A 14,760-nucleotide genomic window follows, 5' to 3' on the forward strand; every position below is an offset into this window, starting at 1 on the left:
AAGGGGACCCCCTCTCCAGGGCACCCCAGGCCTAGACTGATAGCCCGGGGCTATCCCCGACACCCTAGGGCGGTGGGTGCCGGGTTGATAGTGTTAGTGTAAAGTGTAAAATTAAAGTTTCCATATTGTCTTTAGTTGTAGAACCATAAGTACCAGCAAGCCTCCCCTGCATGCTGGTATTTGGAGAACCACAAATACCAGCATGCGGGGCATTACGGGCCCGCTGACACTTGTAGTTCCACAACTAAAGAAATACGGAAATAAACAAACATACACCGTGAAAGTATAATTTTATTAAAACATACATGCACACTCACACTCACACATACTCACCTAGTATCCAAAAGTAATCCATAGGGATGTACCTGAAAAAAAAATCCATACTCACCTCTCCTATGCGTCGATCACGTCCACTTGTTCAAGTAGGCAATCCAGGGGTTAAAATAAAAAAACGCCAAAAACCCGATCCATACGGACTGAGAAGACACTGCAATCTCGGGTGAGTAATCTCCTTCAAAACTTGCTACTCGGGTGAGAAATCTCGTTCTGCTTCCCCATCGACCAACTCACTCTCAGCTAAACTCACTTCTTACTAAATTTGTGAGTTTCAGGAGCCTCAAATCACCTGAGTTTCAGTGAGTTAAGTCAAGTTTTAAAATGGCAAGACTCAACCAAACTGGAATCTTAGTAAATGTACCCTATAGAGTTTACTCTACAGTATATTGTGGACTCTCACAGCAAGTGGAGGAAAACAATGTTGCTTGATGGTTGACAGATTTATTTTATGCATTTTTATGTAAAATAAAAAGTTAAGGGACTGTGATATACTAGTTTATCTTTTTGTAGATCAGGTAAACCTGCAAGTTTTAGAGTCTTTATAATATTGTGTCTACAATAGTAGCTAGAATCTAGAATTGCCTACAAAACTCAAGTTGCTGCATACAAGACAAAAGTAATTTACTTCAATATTAAGACATTATTTCAAAACAACTTATTTGGCGTCAACGCTCAGCCAAAAATACCTACTGTGTAGAGCTCTAGCAGGCGTCTAAAATCTTAAAAAGATGCTCCCAGTGTCAACGTGTCTTTAAACTGGCAATTTGTAAGTCTTGTCTGCAGAATGTTAGGGAGGATTATTCACAGAAGATGCCCTGAAGGCCGCTTTGAAAGTAAAAACATTAAATATGATACAAAACTGCTTCATAAATTGCCACAGTTCAATATTTATATTGCAACAATAAGAAAACATTGAGCATATCAATTACTGAGCAGAATACAAACATTCGTCATCCTGACAAGCACTTTTCACAGGGAGCTTGTTATAAAAAAATAAAAAACAACTCTAGAAGGATTTTTTTTTAAACTATATTTTTAACTTTAAATTTGAAAACTTTTCCTTTCATATTAATACTGTAGACTGGCAATGTAGCAATTTTCACTGGACAAAGGGCCTGATTCAACAAGGATCTCTGATGCGAAAGTGAATGCAATCGCGCACGCAGTTCTGCTGTGAATGTATGTTACTATTTGCACTCGCAAAGCACTCGCACGGTCACCTTGCAGACGATCACTTCCTCTCCCGCACATCCATAATACCTTGTAATCCAGCCAAAACATCGGTAACATAGAAGCACATCGCAGCCTCTCGCACATTTACGGCCGGTCTGACCCTACCATTACATTGCTAACTTTCCTACCGCAGTGAGAGCTCAAGCTGCGTATGCCATTGATGTGGCTAATTTATGAACGCCCCTGCAACGGCTTCAAGCGCACTAGCACACCTGCGTTTCTCTGACCCCCCCCCCCTGTCACTCTCCCAAATGGTACTTCCTGTCAATCACTCTATGATGGGTCTGCGTACGCATTGCAATCGCAGTCCAAATTGCGGTCCCGTTCGCAGTCAGGCATTCGCGCATGTCCACTGCAATGCACCCGCAGTACGCAACAATCGACCATCTGCGCACGCTTTAGCTGGTGCGATCCTGGCTGAATCAGGCTCAAAGTTATTTAAAGAGTTGGAGTAGGAGCTTTCCTAAAACAACAGCTGACCTTATCCAATCAGATGCCGCCTTTATCGGACCTAAATGCTCTCTGCCCTCTCATAGGCAGGAATTTGTCACTTCCTGTGGGTGGACCATAATGCCATTTGGGATTACTATAGCTTCCAGAGCTTCCACTTCAACCTGATCCCGGCACTGAGGATCCCGGTGCTCAGAATCCCAATGCCGACATTCTGACATGGTTAGGATACCGACACCTGCGGGTAAGTATCCTAAACCTAACCCTACCCCTAAGCCCAACCCATCCACCCTGCACCATAACCCTCCCCCTAATCCCAATACTTACCTTGGGGGTGACGGTGGTTGGGTTGCTGGCACCGGGATTTTGACTGGTGTCAGGATTCCGGTGCTGGTATTCTGAGCGCCGACAGCCGGTATATGAATGACATCTCCTACAGTATATAGGAATGCAGGACTGAATCAGGCAGAGGCAACATATTGCATTGATAGGGACAAGGTCCCTGTTCGCCTGCTACTGGTCAATCTAATTGAATCACTGTGTTTGTCTCCAATTGTAAAGTGCTGTGGTTTATGCTTCCGCTATATAAATGAATCTGAAATAATGAATGAACTTCATGGTATAAAGAAAATAGAACACACCCAGCAGGGCTCAGAAATTGAAGCCAGCAGATGTTAAAACATTTATTTATTAAAAGTATAGCGCACATATATTCTGCAGCACTTTACAGAGAATATTTGGCCATTCGCATTTGTCCCTGCCGCAGTGCAGCTTACACTCTATATTCCATACCACATGCTCACACACAGACACACTAGGGTTAATTTGTGTTAGGAGTCAATAAACCTACCAGTAAAATTTTGGAGTGTGGGAGGAAACCGGAGTAAACCCACGCAAGAACAGGGAGAATATACAAACTCCACATAGGTAGGGCTGTAGTGGGAATCAAACCTATGTCCTCAGTGCTGTGAGGCAGTAATGCTAACCATTACACCGTCTGTGCTGTGAGGCAGTAATGGTAGCCATCATACCGTCTGTGCTGTGAGGCAGTAATGCTAACCATTACACGATCTGTGCTGTGAGGCAGTAACGCTAACAATTACACGGTCTGTGCTGTGAGGAAGTAATGCTAACAATTACACCATCTCTACTGTGAGGCACTGATGCTATCCATTACACCGTCTGTGCTGTGAGGCAGTAATGCTAACCATTACACCGCCTGTGCTGTGAGGCAGTAATGCTATCCATTACACCGTCTGTGCTGTGAGGCAGTAATGCTAACCATTACACCGCCTGTGCTGTGAGGCAGTAATGCTATCCATTACACCGTCTGTGCTGTGAGGCAGTAATGCTAACCATAACACCGCCTGTGCTGTGAGGCAGTAATGCTATCCATTACACCGTCTGTGTTGTGAGGCAGTAATGCTGCTAACCATTACACCATCTGTGCTGTGAGGCAGTAATGCTAACCATTACACCGTCTGTGCTGTGAGGCAGTAATGCTAACCATCACACCATCTGTGCTGTGAGGCAGTAATGGTAACCATCACACCATCTGTACTGTGAGGCAGTAATGCTAACCATTACACCATCTGTGCTGTGAGGCAGTAATGCTAACCATTACACCGTCTGTGCTGTGAGGCAGTAATGCTAACCATCACACCATCTGTACTGTGAGGCAGTAATGCTAACCATCACACCATCTGTGCTGTGAGGCAGTAACGCTAACCGTTACACCATCTGTACTGTCAGGCAGTAATGCTAACAAATACACCATCTGTGCTGTGAGGCAGTAATGCTAACCATTACACCGTCTGTGCTGTGAGGCAGTAATGCTATCCATTACACCGTCTATGCTGTGAGGCAGTAATGCTATCCATTACACCGTCTGTGCTGTGAGGCAGTAATGCTAACCATTACACCGTCTATGCTGTGAGGCAGTAATGCTAACCATCACACCATCTGTGCTGTGAGGCAGTAATGGTAACCATCACACCATCTGTGCTGTGAGGCAGTAATGCTAAAGATGACACCATCTGTGCTGTGAGGCAGCAATGCTAACCATTGCACCATCTGTGCTGTGAGGCAGTAATGCTAACCATCACACCATCTGTACTGTGAGGCAGTAATGCTAACCATCACACCATCTGTACTGTGAGGCAGTAATGCTAACCATTACACCATCTGTACTGTGAGGCAGTAATGCTATCCATTACATCGTCTGTACTGTGAGGCAGTAATGCTAACCTATACACCATCTGTGCTGTGAGGCAGTAATGCTAACCATCACACCATCTGTGCTGTGAGGCAGTAATGCTAACCCTTACACCATCTGTGCTGTGAGGCAGTAATGGTAACCATCACACCATCTGTACTGTGAGGCAGTAATGCTAACCGTCACACCGTCTGTACTGTGAGGCAGTAATGCTGACCGTTACACCATCTATGCTGTGAGGCAGTAATGCTATCCATCACACCATCTGTGCTGTGAGGCAGTAATGCTAGCCATTACACCATCTGTGCTGTGAGGCTGGAATGCTAACCATTACACCGTCTGTGCTGTGAGGCAGTAATGCTAACAATCACACCATCTCTACTGTGAGGCACTAATGCTTTCCATTACACCATCTGTGCTGTGAGGCAGTAATGGTAACCATCACACTGTCTGTGCTGTGAGGCAGTAATGCTAACCATTACACCGTCTGTGCTGTGAGGCAGTAATGGTAACCATCACACCGTCTGTGCTGTGAGGCAGTAATGCTAACCATCACACCATCTGTGCTGTGAGGCAGTAATGCTAACCATTACACCATCTGTGCTGTGAGGCAGTAATGCTATCCATTACACCATCTGTGCTGTGAGGCAGTAATGGTAACCATTACACCATCTGTGCTGTGAGGCAGAAATGCTAACCATTACACCATCTGTGCTGTGAGGCAGTAATGCTAACCATTACACCATCTGTGCAGTGAGGCAGTAATGCTATCCATCACACCGTCTGTGCTGTGAGGCAGTAATGCTAACCATCACACTATCTGTACTGAGAGGCAGTAATGCTATCCATCACACCGTCTGTGCTGTGAGGCAGTAATGCTAACCATCACACCGTCTGTGCTGTGAGGCAGTTATGCTAACCATCACACCGTCTGTGCTGTGAGGCAGTAATGCTAACCATCATACCGTCTGTGCTGTGAGGCAGTAATGGTAACCATCACAACGTCTGTGCTGTGAGGCAGTAATGGTAACCATCACAACGTCTGTGCTGTGAGGCAGTAATGCTAACCGTTACACCGTCTGTGCTGTGAGGCAGTAATGCTAACCGTTACACCGTCTGTGCTGTGAGGCAGTAATGCTAACCGTTACACCGTCTGTGCTGTGAGGCAGTAATGCTAACCGTTACACCGTCTGTGTTGTGAGGCAGTAACGCTAACCGTTACACCGTCTGTGCTGTGAGGCAGTAACGCTAACCGTTACACCGTCTGTGCTGTGAGGCAGTAATGCTAACCATTACACCATCTGTACTGTGAGGCAGTAATGCTAACCATCACACCATCTGTACTGTGAGGCAGTAATGCTAACCGTCACACCGTCTGTGCTGTGAGGCAGTAATGCTAACCGTTACACCGTCTGTGCTGTGAGGCAGTAATGCTATCCATCACACCGTCTGTGCTGTGAGGCAGTATTGCTAACCATCACACCATCTGTACTGAGAGGCAGTAATGGTATCCATCACACCGTCTGTGCTGTGAGGCAGTAATGCTAACCATCACACCGTCTGTGCTGTGAGGCAGTTATGCTAACCATCACACTGTCTGTGCTGTGAGGCAGTAATGCTAACCATCACACCGTCTGTGATGTGAGGCAGTAATGGTAACCATCACAACGTCTGTGCTGTGAGGCAGTAATGATAACCATCACAACGTCTGTGCTGTGAGGCAGTAATGCTAACCATCACACCGTCTGTGCTGTGAGGCAGTAATGCTATCCATCACACCGTCTGTGCTGTGAGGCAGTAATGGTAACCATTACACCGCCTGTGCTGTGAGGCAGTAATGCTATCCATCTCACCGTCTATGCTGTGAGGCAGTAATGCTAACCATTACACCGTCTGTGCTGTGAGGCAGTAATGCTAACCATCACACCGTCTGTGCTGTGAGGCAGTAATTGTAACCATCACACCATCTGTGCTGTGAGGCAGTAATGCTAAAGATTACACCATCTGTGCTGTGAGGCAGCAATACTAACCATTGCACCATCTGTGCTGTGAGGCAGTAATGCTAACCATCGCACCATCTGTACTGTGAGGCAGTAATGCTAACCATCACACCATCTGTACTGTGAGGCAGTAATGCTAACCATTACACCATCTGTACTGTGAGGCAGTAATGCTATCCATTACACCGTCTGTACTGTGAGGCAGTAATGCTAACCTATACACCATCTGTGCTGTGAGGCTGTAATGCTAACCATCACACCATCTGTGCTGTGAGGCAGTAATGCTAACCATTACACCATCTGTGCTGTGAGGCAGTAATGGTAACCATCACACCATCTGTACTGTGAGGCAGTAATGCTAACCGTCACACCATCTGTACTGTGAGGCAGTAATGCTGACCGTTACACCATCTATACTGTGAGGCAGTAATGCTATCCATCACACCATCTGTGCTGTGAGGCAGTAATGCTAGCCATTACACCATCTGTGCTGTGAGGCAGTAATGCTAACCATTACACCGTCTGTGCTGTGAGACAGTAATGCTAACAATTACACCATCTCTACTGTGAGGCACTAATGCTATCCATTACACCATCTGTGCTGTGAGGCAGTAATGGTAACCATCACACCGTCTGTGCTGTGAGGCAGTAATGCTAACCATTACACCGTCTGTGCTGTGAGGCAGTAATGGTAACCATCACACCGTCTGTGCTGTGAGGCAGTAATGCTAACCATCACACCATCTGTGCTGTGAGGCAGTAATGCTAACCATTACACCGTCTGTGCTGTGAGGCAGTAATGCTAACCATCACACCTTCTGTACTGTGAGGCAGTAATGCTAACCATTACACCGTTTGTGCTGTGAGGCAGTAATGCTAACCATTACACCATCTGTGCTGTGAGGCAGTAATGCTAACCATTACACCATCTGTGCTGTGATGTAGTAATGCTAACCATTACACCGTCTGTCCTGTGAGGCAGTAATGCTAACCATTACAAAGTCTGTGCTGTGATGTAGTAATGCTAACCATCACACCGTCTGTGCTGTGAGGCAGTAATGCTAACCATCACACCATCTGTGCTGTGAGGCAGTAATGCTATCCATTACACCGTCTGTGCTGTGAGGCAGTAATGCTAACCATCACACCGTGTGTGCTCTGAGGCAGTAATGCTAACCATCAAACCGTCTGTAGTGTGATGTAGTAATGCTAACCATTACACCGTATGTGCTGTGATGTAGTAATGCTAACCATTACACCGTCTGTGCTGTGATGCTGTAATGCTAACCATTACACCGTCTGTGCTGTGATGCTGTAATGCTAACCATTACACCATCTGTGCTGTGAGGCAGTAATGCTAACCATTACACCGCCTGTGCTGTGAGGCAGTAATGCTAACCATCACACCATCTGTGCTGTGAGGCAGTAATGCTAACCATCACACCATCTGTGCTGTGAGGCTGTAATGCTAACCATTACACCGCCTGTGCTGTGAGGCAGTAATGCTATCCATTACACCGTCTGTGCTGTGAGGCAGTAATGCTAACCATTACACCGTCTGTGCTGTGAGGCAGTAATGCTAACCATCACACCGTCTGTGCTGTGAGGCAGTAATGCTAACCATTACACCGTCTGTGCTGTGAGGCAGTAATGCTAACCATCACACCTTCTGTACTGTGAGGCAGTAATGCTAACCATTACACCGTCTGTGCTGTGAGGCAGTAATGCTAACCATTACACCGTCTGTGCTGTGAGGCAGTAATGCTAACCATTACACCGTCTGTGCTGTGAGGCAGTAATGCTAACCATTACACCGTCTGTGCTGTGATGTAGTAATGCTAACCATTACACCGCCTGTGCTGTGAGGCAGTAATGCTAACCATCACACCATCTGTACTGTGAGGCAGTAATGCTAACCATCACACCATCTGTACTGTGAGGCAGTAATGCTAACCGTCACACCGTCTGTGCTGTGAGGCAGTAATGCTAACCGTTACACCGTCTGTGCTGTGAGGCAGTAATGCTATCCATCACACCGTCTGTGCTGTGAGGCAGTAATGCTAACCATTACACCATCTGTGCTGTGATGTAGTAATGCTAACCATTACACCGCCTGTGCTGTGAGGCAGTAATGCTAACCATCACACCATCTGTACTGTGAGGCAGTAATGCTAACCATCACACCATCTGTACTGTGAGGCAGTAATGCTAACCGTTACACCGTCTGTGCTGTGAGGCAGTAATGCTATCCATCACACCGTCTGTGCTGTGAGGCAGTAATGCTAACCATCACACCATCTGTGCTGTGAGGCAGTTATGCTAACCATCACACCGTCTGTGCTGTGAGGCAGTAATGCTAACCATCACACCGTCTGTGCTGTGAGGCAGTTATGCTAACCATCACACCGTCTGTGCTGTGAGGCAGTAATGCTAAACATCACACCGTCTGTGCTGTGAGGCAGTAATGGTAACCATCACAACGTCTGTGCTGTGAGGCAGTAATGGTAACCATCACAATGTCTGTGCTGTGAGGCAGCCATTACACCGTCTGTACTGTGAGGCAGTAACGCTAACCATTACACCGTCTGTGCTGTGAGGCAGTAACGCTAACCATTACACCGCCTGCGCTGTGAGGCAGTAATGCTATCCATTACACCATCTGTGCTGTGAGGCAGTAATGCTAACCGTCACACCGTCTGTGCTGTGAGGCAGTAATGCTAACCGTTACACCGTCTGTGCTGTGAGGCAGTAATGCTATCCGTTACACCATCTGTGCTGTGAGGCAGTAATGCTAACCATTACACCGTCTGTGCTGTGAGGCAGTAATGCTAACCGTTTCACCGTCTGTGCTGTGAGGCAGTAATGCTAACCGTTTCACCGTCTGTGCTGTGAGGCAGTAACGCTAACCGTTACACCGTCTGTGCTGTGAGGCAGTAATGCTAACCGTTACACCGTCTGTGCTGTGAGGCAGTAACGCTAACCGTTACACCGTCTGTGCTGTGAGGCAGTAATGCTAACCATCACACCGTCTTTACTGTGAGGCAGTAATGCTAACCATCACACCATCTGTACTGTGAGGCAGTAATGTTAACCGTCACACCGTCTGTGCTGTGAGGCAGTAATGCTAACCATTACACCGTCTGTGCTGTGAGGCAGTAATGCTATCCATCACACCGTCTGTGCTGTGAGGCAGTAATGCTAACCATCACACTATCTGTACTGAGAGGCAGTAATGCTATCCATCACACCGTCTGTGCTGTGAGGCAGTAATGCTAACCATCACACCGTCTGTGCTGTGAGGCAGTTATGCTAACCATCACACCGTCTGTGCTGTGAGGCAGTAATGCTAACCATCACACCGTCTGTGCTGTGAGGCAGTAATGGTAACCATCACAACGTCTGTGCTGTGAGGCAGTAATGGTAACCATCACAACGTCTGTGCTGTGAGGCAGCCATTACACCATCTGTACTGTGAGGCAGTAACGCTAACCGTTACACCATCTGTGCTGTGAGGCAGTAACGCTAACCATTACACCGCTTGTGCTGTAAGGCAGTAATGCTATCCATTACACCATCTGTGCTGTGAGGCAGTAATGCTAACCGTCACACCATCTGTGCTGTGAGGCAGTAATGCTAAACGTTACACCGTCTGTGCTGTGAGGCAGTAATGCTATCTGTTACACCGTCTGTGCTGTGAGGCAGTAATGCTAACCATTACACCGTCTGTGCTGTGAGGCAGTAATGCTAACCGTTACACCGTCTGTGCTGTGAGGCAGTAACGCTAACCGTTACACCGTCTGTGCTGTGAGGCAGTAACGCTAACCGTTACACCGTCTGTGCTGTGAGGCAGTAACGCTAACCGTTACACCGTCTGTGCTGTGAGGCAGTAACGCTAACCGTTACACCCTCTGTGCTGTGAGGCAGTAATTCTAACCATTACACCATCTGTACTGTGAGGCAGTAAAGCTAACCGTCACACCGTCTGTGCTGTGAGGCAGTAATGCTAACCGTTACACCGTCTGTGCTGTGAGGCAGTAATGCTATCCATCACACCGTCTGTGCTGTGAGGCAGTTTCCTAACCATCACACCGTCTGTGCTGTGAGGCAGTAATGCTAACCATCACACCGTCTGTGCTGTGAGGCAGTAATGGCAACCATCACAGCGTCTGTGCTGTGAGGCAGTAATGGTAACCATCACAACGTCTGTGCTGTGAGGCAGTAATGCTAACCATCACACCGTCTGTGCTGTGAGGCAGTAATGCTATCCATCACACCGTCTGTGCTGTGAGGCAGTAATGGTAACCATCACACCATCTGTACTGTGAGGCAGTAATGCTAACCATTACACCATCTGTGCTGTGAGGCAGTAATGGTAACCATTACACCATCTGTGCTGTGAAGCAGTAATGCTAACCATTACACCATCTGTGCTGTGAGGCAGTAATGGTAACCATTACACCATCTGTGCTGTGAGGCAGTAATGGTAACCATTACACCGTCTGTGCTGTGAGGCAGTAATGGTAACCATTACACCGTCTGTGCTGTGAGGCAGTAATGGTAACCATCACACCGTCTGTACTATGAGGCAGTAATGCTAACCATTACACGATCTGTACTGTGAGGCAGTAATGCTATCCATTACACCATCTGTGCTGTGAGGCAGTAATGGTAACCATTACACCATCTGTGCTGTGAGGCAGTAATGCTAACCATTACACCATCTGTGCTGTGAGGCAGTAATGCTAACCATTACACCATCTGTGCTGTGAGGCAGTAATGCTATCCATTACACCATCTGTGCTGTGAGGCAGTAATGGTAACCATCACACCATCTGTGCTGTGAGGCAGTAATGGTAACCATCACACCATCTGTACTGTGAGGCAGTAATGCTAACCATTACACGATCTGTACTGTGAGGCAGTAATGATAACCATTACACCATCTGTACTGTGAGGCAGTAAAGCTATCTATTTCACCATCTGTACTGTGAGGCAGTAATGCTAACCATTACACCATCTGTACTGTCAGGCAGTAATGCTAACCATTACACCATCTGTGCTGTGAGGCAGTAATGCTATCCGTTACACCATCTGTGCTGTGAGGCAGTAATCCTAATCATTACACCATCTGTGCTGTGAGGCAGTAATCCTAATCATTACACCATCTGTGCTGTGAGGCAGTAATGTTAACCATTACACGATCTGTACTGTGAGGCAGTAATGCTAACCATTACACCATCTGTGCTGTGAGGCAGTAATGCTATCCATTACACCATCTGTGCTGTGAGGCAGTAATGGTAACCATTAGACCATCTGTGCTGTGAGGCAGTAATGCTAACCATTACACCATCTGTGCTGTGAGGCAGTAATGCTAACCATTACACCATCTGTGCTGTGAGGCAGTAATGCTATCCATTACACCATCTGTGCTGTGAGGCAGTAATGGTAACCATCACACCATCTGTGCTGTGAGGCAGTAATGGTAACCATCACACCATCTGTACTGTGAGGCAGTAATGCTAACCATTACACGATCTGTACTGTGAGGCAGTAATGATAACCATTACACCATCTGTACTGTGAGGCAGTAAAGCTAACTATTTCACCATCTGTACTGTGAGGCAGTAATGCTAACCATTACACCATCTGTACTGTCAGGCAGTAATGCTAACCATTACACCATCTGTGCTGTGAGGCAGTAATGCTATCCGTTACACCATCTGTGCTGTGAGGCAGTAATCCTAATCATTACACCATCTGTGCTGTGAGGCAGTAATCCTAATCATTACACCATCTGTGCTGTGAGGCAGTAATGTTAACCATTACACGATCTGTACTGTGAGGCAGTAATGCTAACCATTACACCATCTGTGCTGTGAGGCAGTAATGCTATCCATTACACCATCTGTGCTGTGAGGCAGTAATGGTAACCATTACACCATCTGTGCTGTGAGGCAGTAATGCTAACCATTACACCATCTGTGCTGTGAGGCAGTAATGCTAACCATTACACCATCTGTGCTGTGAGGCAGTAATGCTATCCATTAACACCATCTGTGCTGTGAGGCAGTAATGGTAACCATTACACCATCTGTGCTGTGAGGCAGTAATGGTAACCATCACACCATCTGTACTGTGAGGCAGTAATGCTAACCATTACACGATCTGTACTGTGAGGCAGTAATGCTAACCATTACACCATCTGTACTGTGAGGCAGTAAAGCTAACTATTTCACCATCTGTACTGTGAGGCAGTAATGCTAACCATTACACCATCTGTACTGTCAGGCAGTAATGCTAACCATTACACCATCTGTGCTGTGTGGCAGTAATGCTAACCATTACACCATCTGTGCTGTGAGGCAGTAATGCTGTCTGTTACACCATCTGTGCTGTGAGGCAGTAATGGTAACCATCACACCGTCTGTGCTGTGAGGCAGTAATCCTAATCATTACACCATCTGTGCTGTGAGGCAGTAATGCTAACCATTACACGATCTGTACTGTGAGGCAGTAATGCTAACCATCACACCATCTGTACTGTGAGGCAGTAATGCTAACCATCACACCGTCTGTGCTGTGAGGCAGTAATGCTAACCGTTACACCGTCTGTGCTGTGAGGCAGTAATGCTATCCATCACACCGTCTGTGCTGTGAGGCAGTAATGCTAACCATCACACCATCTGTACTGAGAGGTAGTAATGCTATCCATCACACCATCTGTGCTGTGAGGCAGTAATGCTAACCATCACACCGTCTGTGCTGTGAGGCAGCTATGCTAACTATCACACCGTCTGTGCTGTGAGGCAGTAATGCTAACCATCACACCATCTGTACTGAGAGGCAGTAATGCTATCCATCACACCGTCTGTGCTGTGAGGCAGTATTGCTAACCATCACACCATCTGTACTGAGAGACAGTAATGCTATCCATCACACCGTCTGTGCTGTGAGGCAGTAATGCTAACCATCACACCGTCTGTGCTGTGAGGCAGTTATGCTAACCATCACACCGTCTGTGCTGTGAGGCAGTAATGCTAACCATCACACCGTCTGTGCTGTGAGGCAGTTATGCTAACCATCACACCGTCTGTGCTGTGAGGCAGTAATGCTAACCATCACACCGTCTGTGCTGTGAGGCAGTAATGGTAACCATCACAACATCTGTGCTGTGAGGCAGTAATGGAAACCATCACAACGTCTGTGCTGTGAGGCAGTAATGCTAACCATCACACCGTCTGTGCTGTGAGGCAGTAATGCTATCCATCACACCGTCTGTGCTGTGAGGCAGTAATGGTAACCATCACAACGTCTGTACTGTGAGGCAGTAATGCTAACCATTACACCATCTGTGCTGTGAGGCAGTAATGGTAACCATTACACCATCTGTGCTGTGAGGCAGTAATGCTAACCATTACACCATCTGTGCTGTGAGGCAGTAATGGTAACCATTACACCATCTGTGCTGTGAGGCAGTAATGGTAACCATCACACCGTCTGTGCTGTGAGGCAGTAATGGTAACCATCACACCGTCTGTACTATGAGGCAGTAATGCTAACCATTACACGATCTGTACTTTGAGGCAGTAATGCTAACCATTACACCGTCTGTGCTGTGAGGCAGTAATGCTATCCATTACACCATCTGTGCTGTGAGGCAGTAATGGTAACCATTACACCATCTGTGCTGTGAGGCATTAATGCTAACCATTACACCATCTGTGCTGTGAGGCAGTAATGCTAACCATTACACCATCTGTGCTGTGAGGCAGTAATGCTATCCATTACACCATCTGTGCTGTTAGGCACTAATGGTAACCATCACACCATCTGTACTGTGAGGCAGTAATGCTAACCATTACACCATCTGTACTGTGAGGCAGTAAAGCTAACTATTTCACCATCTGTACTGTGAGGCAGTAATGCTAACCATTACACCATCTGTACTGTCAGGCAGTAATGCTAACCGTTACACCATCTGTGCTGTGAGGCAGTAATCCTAATCATTACACCGTCTGTGCTGTGAGGCAGTAATGCTAACCATTAAACGATCTGTACTGTGAGGCAGTAATGCTAACCATCACACCATCTGTGCTGTGAGGCAGTAATGCTAACCATTACACCGTCTGTGATGTGAGGCAGTAATGGTAGCCATCACACCGTCTGTACTGTGAGGCAGTAATGCTAACCATTACACCATCTGTGCTGTGAGGCAGTAATGCTAACCATTACACCGTCTGTGCTGTGAGGCAGTAATGCTAACCATTGCACCATCTGTACTGTGAGGCAGTAATGCTAACCATTACACCATCTGTGCTGTGAGGCAGTAATGCTAACCATTACACCATCTGTGCTGTGAGGCAGTAATGCTAACCATTACACCATCTGTGCTGTGAGGCAGTAATGCTAACCATTACACCATCTGTGCTGTGAGGCAGTAATGCTAACCATTACACCATCTGTGCTGTGAGGCAGTAATGCTATCCGTAACACCGTCTGTGCTGTGAGGCAGTAATGGTAACCATC

This window comes from Taudactylus pleione, unplaced genomic scaffold (genome assembly GCF_031769625.1).
Source record: "Taudactylus pleione unplaced genomic scaffold, aTauple2 ptg000557l, whole genome shotgun sequence".
Classification (NCBI taxonomy): domain Eukaryota; kingdom Metazoa; phylum Chordata; class Amphibia; order Anura; family Myobatrachidae; genus Taudactylus; species Taudactylus pleione.